This window comes from Carlito syrichta, unplaced genomic scaffold, assembly GCF_000164805.1.
Source record: "Carlito syrichta isolate Samal-C Ts95f unplaced genomic scaffold, Tarsius_syrichta-2.0.1 Scaffold303229, whole genome shotgun sequence".
Lineage (NCBI taxonomy): Eukaryota > Metazoa > Chordata > Mammalia > Primates > Tarsiidae > Carlito > Carlito syrichta.
This window is the reverse complement of record NW_007247325.1, coordinates 127,259-135,187: the sequence shown is the minus strand read 5'-3', so window position 1 is coordinate 135,187 and position 7,929 is coordinate 127,259. Positions and strand designations below refer to the sequence as shown.

General features: G+C 36.8%; 1 pseudogene; it reads right to left on the bottom strand.

Moving 5' to 3' along the window:
• Positions 1-455: 455 nt before the first annotated feature.
• LOC103260513 lies at positions 456-1,881 on the bottom strand (annotated as a pseudogene).
• Between the last annotated feature and the right edge of the window lie 6,048 nt (positions 1,882-7,929).

Here is a 7,929-nt window from a genome sequence, read left to right as displayed (position 1 = left end):
CTTCCAGCACAAAAAAGAAAATTTCTACCCTGACACTAGGGGAATGAAGGAATTATTTTCTAATCGATTACACATGAAATAATGTAAAATGCTAAATAGACATATAGAACATATGTATTGAGTGTCTCCATTATGCAGTGTGGCCCTAGGACTTCAGGGAAATTTTTTTTTAGGCACTTTCAGGATTAGGTTTTAATGAATTTGAACACAATGCACAGATTTTCAGATGTCCATCTCCATTTTACCACTGCTTTTATTTCAGCTCTTAATCCTTTTGGACAGGAATGAGAGAATGTTGAACTCTTTCATGTTAAAGCAAGAACTTCCTTAGGACCTTATAGTCTTTTTTTCTTTAAGAGTGGATCATCTGAATTACTAGTACTTCTTGCAGAAAACATTTTTAATTTCTTTTTTACTAGCTGGTTTTTGTTTCCTAGATCCTGAATTGTCTATGGTTAAATGATGTTTTTAATTTCTGTATTGACTCTCTTTGCTGGTTTCTTCAAAGTAGTATTATTTTCCTCTAGTGTATCATTACTGTCCCTTCTGGCTTAAGCTTGTTCCTCGTGGAATAAATGTGAGTGTTCAATATATCCCCTATATGCAAAATGCTGGATCCGAGATTCCAATCCTTGGCATTTAGGTCTATCCATGAGGGGTTTATATGTGCACATTTTCACTCCTTCTATGAAAGCATTGGTCTGCTTTATGACAGAGGGCTTAATGTTTCTCCATTCTATAATTCCATCCATTTTTGGTCCTGTTCCACAGGATATTGCAACAGAATCCAGTCCTTGTAGCATATTATATAACATGTGAGTTTTCACAGCATGATTAACCCACAGTTATTATAGGCGGATAACACTGAACTCCTGAAACTCTCTGTCATAGATCCACTTGATATTTTCCAACTTACAGTCATACAAGACTAGAGGATATTCTACAGTCATACCATATTGAGATTTCTGGGGATTTTTTTTTTTCTATGTTCAGCAGCTCATCTCTGACTTCTCCATTCCTTGGCCAATCAGGAAGATAATGGTCATCGTACAGCTCATACAGAGGACTTCAGGAATGTCTGTCCAATCACTTCAAATGGACATAACTGGAAAGTTTCTTGTCATCTCACCTCACCCAGGTTCTGCCCCATTAGTTGTACTTGGGCCGACAGAACAGTCCTCTGAAAATTAATCACTCCATTGGCTGCATCCATTTCACACAAGTTTCTAAAATCATGGGTATCAACATATTTCCAAACTGCATAATTCATGGTTACAATATCTATATCAGTACGAGGAAAAAATTAACTGTAAATCTGCGTTAGACAGCTAAACCTGCGCTGAAGCTAGGTTCCACAAGGGCCCAGGCCAGTATATGGAGGCTTGGTAGGAATACCTGATTGAGAATGTGTATAGCAGATCTCTTTAGCAGCATCATTGGCTTCATCTTTTAAATTAAAATCCTCTAAATCCCTGTCTCTTGGAAACTGAGAACGAAGGTCAAGAGAAATCACCAGTCCAAATGCTCCCACTCCTTTTTTCATTTGCCCACATAGTTGATAGCTGGATGTCTGTCTGCTTTCTACTAGTCGAGTCTTGATTAGAACTTCAAACAGTTTCTCTTCAGTGGTATTATTTGTGTTTTCCTGACTAGTAAAGCCCTGGTATCCCCAGTCCAGATAGGCTATTCGTAGGGTCGCATGTCTTTGGCCATGAGCACTGAAATCAAATGCATGTTTAGTTTTCCAGTTCCTGATGTATTTTCTCCAAAATTTGAGTCCTTGTTGTTGGCCTGTTTCTTTTTAAGTCTTTGTGCCTCCTTCTCCAGTTCCCTTTTGAGGAGATTCTCAGTCTGGTTTCGATCTATGTCATTTTTAGCCATGATATGATAACTCCAGGAATAAATGAATCATACAGGTCCACCTTACCTGTATGATTCTTTATACTTCTAATCCAGCGAGGAACATCTAAAATCTGAGGTCAGTTTTATCATGGGAGGCAGAAAAGTGACAGCAGATATAGTTTCTTCCAAACACCTGTGCTTTCCTGAGTAGATCAAAGTATGAGATAGAGGATAAAACAGATAACAGTCTATCTGCGTGTCCATTTGTCCATTCCCCTCCATGGACCCAGAAACAGCCCATCCTCAAAGATCCACACTCATGTCCCTGGGGAATTATTTAATCAAGCTTACTTCCACATGTCCATGAAAGACTACCTAAATTTCCCAACAGCATTGGCACCTCCCATTAGAAAAGTTACACGGCATGACTTTCAATACTCAAAGAAAAGATCTTAAACTTTTTCTTCTTTTATTAGGCTAGAGAAAATGTCAATGATAAGGTGATAATTCTCTGTTCTTTCTTCTCTTCTATTACCTCACACATTGATGCCTAAATTCAGCAGGTTTGTTGTTATTACTATTTTTGTATATTTTACTGAATTGGGAAAATGTGTCAGAAAAGATCAATGCACAGTGCATCCAGTTCTGTGGAATATTTTTCCTGCAATCTGCTTTATGATTCTTCTTTTTGCATCTCCTAACGGGTTCCAAAAATTAGGCAGATCAAGCAAACAGAAAAAGCAGAAGCCAATTCAGTTGTTTTATTATACTAGGGGTGCCAAAAAATGTGTATACATTTTACAAGATGTTATCTATGTATTATTTTTCAAAGTTGAATAATTGCAGCAATGTGTAGTATGACATTCGCTCAAAAGATGGTGTTAATCAATTAAATGCTTGCATCACCATATGTCAGGAAGGACAGTCAAATAAAATGGTAGAAGCACAGTTGTTTGAGGAGTGCAAGACCATTTTGAAGTGGTATTTTAAATTTGGGAACATTGTGGAAATACAACAATAAAGGTGTGAGTAGGCGACAGAACCTTCAACACACCTAACAATTGCATACATTCATGATAAGTTTGAGATTCTTGGTACTGTGTGTGATGTGCACAAGGCAAGATCTGAGAGGACTCACACAGCAGAAAGTTCTGCAGTAGTTCACCATAATCAGAAGTGTCTGGACACTGATGGTAAACACTTTGAGCATTTCTTGTAATTGCAGAAGTCAAACATGACTTGTATTCATCTTTTGTTATTAAATTATATTGAGTATTACAATTTTAATAGTTTTTTCCTTTCTTAAAATGTGTATACATTTTTTGCCACCCTCTGTGTGTGTGTATGTGTGTGTGTGTGCGTGTGTGTGTGTATACCAAATATCATCAAGATGAATGCAAGTTACTGGGAGGTAGTATGTTGTAGTGTAAGGAGAGAGGGCTTTAGAGCCAAAGGTCTTCCATTTAAATTGTTGCTTTGTAATTTACTTACGAGTGTGAACTTGGGTCTTACGTCTCTCTGTGACTTAGTTTCCCTTATATAAGATGGTGCTAACAGTACCTATCTATGCAATTAGAGATGAGAGATGTATAATGTTCTTAGAACGTAGCAGGCATGATTTAAATAACTAGAAATCAAAAGAAAAATTTAAGGTCTCTGTCCTTACGCAGCTTGGAATATAACTTCAGACACATGGAAAAATGAAAAAAATTCAATATTTAAATATAGCATATGATTTTGCCAAATGGTTGATTGAGATAATCAGTGCTAGAGAATTTTAGACGCCCAAGTGAAAGGTTCAGTAGCATTCATAAGCTAGTGACCTCTTGTGAGGCAAAAGCACCACAGTGAAATCATTGTCTTGGGCAGGTCCTCTTAACAGCAGTTGCCATGGTATACGAGAAGTGGCTGCTGAAGTTTGGAAAACTATCGCAAAAACTTAATAACATATTAAATCCTGGAATTGTGCAGAAAAATGATGCTGTTCACACTGGAATTAAAAACATATAAGAACTGAAGGGAGAAGCAGCACAATAGGTAATTCGCTCAACAAATGTCAAACAGAAATAAGCATATATTTCTTCCATAGATGGATTGGTAGCATCACTGCATAGAGCTACTTATTAATCCAGAGAAAACTAGAGTTGTGAATAAATATATCTCTAAATTATTTCCCTAGCAACTTCACACACTGGTGCTAGTGTTGAATTTAATAAAACAGGACCAGAGAAACTATGACAACTGAAGCGTGTAACTTAGCTGCAGGGTTGAGGAAGGGTATATAGGAACTTGATCTAGGCTGTCCCACAGGATATGAAAAATTCACAGAAAACACTTCAGGATTTGCTCCTTTCTAAAATCCTAGTTTCATTTTCTCACAACTTCGACAATTTGCATACTACATTTTTAGAAAATCTTCTAAAAATTTATCCGTTGTCAAATCACTTTAGAGATATTATATGAATGAAAATAGAAAACATTTGGTCAGAATAATTATATATCTTTGTGATATTTTGTTTTAGAAAACAAAATGAAGTGTTTGTGAGAGGTCCTTGAAGAGTCTCAGCAACAGAAAAAGAAGCGGTAAATTTTTCCTCTACATCCAAACCCAGCCTCTTAAATGTATCAGTTTAGTGCTAATACGGTTATATAAATCTTTACAGAAATAGATTGGTGCTTCCAGAACTATAAACTCGATAACTTGAGAATAGCAAGTATTCACTGAGCATTAAAAGTGAGTCATATTATAAAGTTCACTTCCTGAGGAAAGGATCACCTGAAGCTCAATCCACACCACTATGCAATATGTCCATTTAACAAGCAGGCACTTGTACCCCTGAATCTAAAATTAAATTAAATTGAAATTTTAAAGTTATCTACACATGGTGCGCTCATGGACACATGCCAAGTAGGCACACTAGTATTGCTCATCACCAACTCTAATAAGTATAAACTCTGCAATTCACAATCTATCCACCAGGAATCCTGACAAGGAACTGAATATTTGTTTAGTTTGTTTTTTAATTTTAAAGATGTGGTGTACAATTCAGGGTTAGGTATACAAATGTTCATTATGCAAGTACCCTTGTTGATGAGGTGTGCCACCCTTTTTTGGCAGTTTCCCACTACTACCAATCCCTTTCTCACAGTATTATGACAATTGTTCAAGGTTTGCTTATGAGTGAGAACATGTGATACTCAGTTCTTTGTTTCTGTGATAGATCACTCAGTATTATAGACTCTAAGTTCATCCAAGTTGCTGTGAAGTTCATAATTTTGTCATTTTTGTGGCTGTGCAATATTCCATTATGTGTATGAACCACATTTTTGAATCCAGTCTTCTTTCAATGGGAAGCACAGTTGGTTCCATGTTTTTGCTATTGAATAATGCTGCAATAAACACGCATGTGCAGGTATCTTTTTCATAGAGTGATTTGAGATCATCCAGGTATATTCCTAGCAGGGGGATGGATGGATTGTATGGAAAGTCTATTTTTAGATCTTTTAGGAATCGCCAGCGCTGTTTTCCACAGAGGATGTACTAGTTTACACTCCCACCAACAGTGTAGACGTGTTCCCTTTTCCACACATCCTCTCCAGCATCTGTTGCTTTTTGAGTTATTGATGATGACCATCCTGACTGGAGTTAGGTGATATTTCAGAGTGGTTTTAATTTGCATTTCTTTGATGACAAGTGAGGCTGAGCACTTTTTCATGTATCTGTTGGCTGCTCGTATGTCTTCTTTTAAGAAGCATGTATTCATATCTTTTGCCTACTTGGTAATGGGGCTGTTAGTTTTTTTTCTTTTCAGCATGTTTGAGTTCCTATGTTAGGCCTTTGTCAGACATAGAGTTAGCTACTATTTTCTCCCAGACTGTGGGCTGTCTCCCTGACCTCTTGGTGGTTCCTTCGGCTTTGCAGAAGCTTGTCAGTTTGATGAGGTCCCATTTGTCTATCTTACCTCTTATGGCATGGGCACTTGGGGTTTTGATCAGGAATTGGTTGCCAGTTCCAATTTCCATAAGGGTGTCTTCTGAATTTTCTAAGGTTCTTACAGTTTGAGATTTCACATTTAGGTCTCTGACCCATTTAGAGTTGATTTTTGTGTATGGTAATAGGCAGGGGTCTTATTTTAATCTTTTGAATGTGATCAGTCAGTTTTCCCAACACTATTTGCTGAATAGGTTTTCCTTTCCCTGTGGTTGATGATGGAGGCTTTGTTGAAGATGAGTTGGTTGAGAAATTGAGGTTTTGCTTCTGGAATCTTAATACTGTTCCATTGGTCTATATGCCTGTTTTTGTATCAGTACCAGACTCTTTTGATTACTGTAGCTTTATGATATAGTTTAAAGTCTGGGAATGTGAAACCTTCAGCTTTTTTTTTTCCTGAGGATTGTTTTGGCTATTTGTGGTCGTTTAAGTTTCCATAAGAGTTCTGGTATTGTCATTTCCATGTCTGAGAAGAATGATGCTGGTAATTTAATTGATATTGTGTTAAATCTGTAGATTACCTTGGGTACGATGGACATCTTAACAATGTTGATACTTCCAATCCTTGAGCATGGAATATTTTTCCATTTGTTTGTGTCAACTTTGTTTTCTTTGAGCAACGCTTTGTAGTTTTCACTGTAAAGTTCTTTCACTTCTCTGGTAAGGAAGATGCCAAGGTATTACGTTTTTTGTGTGGTTATTGTGAATGAGATTGTGCTTTTTATTTGGGTTTCTGCTTGTTTATTGTTAGTTTATAGAAATGTGACAATCTTTTGCACATTGACTTTATACCTTCAGACTTTGCCAAAGTCATTCATCAGTGCAAAGAGATTTTTGACTGATTCTCTTGGGTTTTCAAGGTATAGAATCATGTCATATACAAAGAAGGATAACTTAACTTCCTCTTTTCCTGTTTGGATACCCCTGATTTCCTTCTCTTGTCTGATTGCTCTAGCTAGGACTTCCAATACTATGTTGAACCGGAGGGATAAGAGTGGGCATTCTTGTCTTGTTCTTGTTTTCAGGGAAAATGGTTCCAATTTCTGTCTGTTTAGCTGTATGTTGGCTGTGGGTTTCTCATAGTTAGCTTTTGCTATTTTGAGGTATGCTCCATCTATGCCTAGATGTTCAAGGGATTTTATCAAGAAGGTGCTGGATTTTATCAAAAGCTTTTTCTGTATCTAATGATATAATCATGTGTCTTTTATTTTTGCATCTGTTGATGTATTTAATTACATTTAAGTCTTGAGGATGTTGAACCATCTCTGCATCCCAGGGATAAAGCCTACTTGGTCATGGTGGATGATTTTCAAGAAGTGTTGTTGGATCCAGTTGAAAAGAATATTGTTGAGAATTTAAGCATCTATGTTTAGCAAGGATATTGGCCTCTAGTTCTCTTTCTTTGTTGTATGTTTACATGGTTTGGGTATCAATGTGATGTTAGTTTCATAAAATGATTTGGGGAGAATTCCATCTTTCTCAATTCCTGGAATACTTTCTATAGGATTGGTATCAGTTCCTCCTTGTATGTTTTATAGAATTCTGCTGGAAAGGCATCTGGTCCAGGGCTTTTTATTTGTAGGCAGTTTTCTTATGACATAGTCAACTTCCTGTGTTGTTATTGATCTATTTATTGTCTTGATTTATTCTTTTTTCAACCTGGGGAAGTTGTGTGATGTAAGAAAGTCCTCCATTTCACTTAGGTTCTCAAGTTTGTTTCCATGCACGTGTACATAGTAAACTCTGATAATCTTTTGTGTTTCTTCAGAGTAAGTTGTGGCTTGACCTTCTACATTTTTATTGTGTTTATTTATTTATTTATTTTTCTCTTTTTCTTGATCAGTCTAGCTAGGGGTCCATCAATCTTGTTTATCCTTTCAAAGTACTAGCTTTTAGTTTTTTGGGGTTTTTTGTATTGTATTTCTGTCTTCTATGTCTTGAGCTTAGACTTTTATTTTGATTATCTGGATTCTTCTGCTGAAGTTAGTTTTTTTTTTTTTTTTTGAGTTGGAGGCTCACTCTGTCACTCAGACTGGAGTGCAGTGGCTGCTCCTGGCCACCACAGCCTCGACCTGCTGGGCTCCAGTGATCCTTCC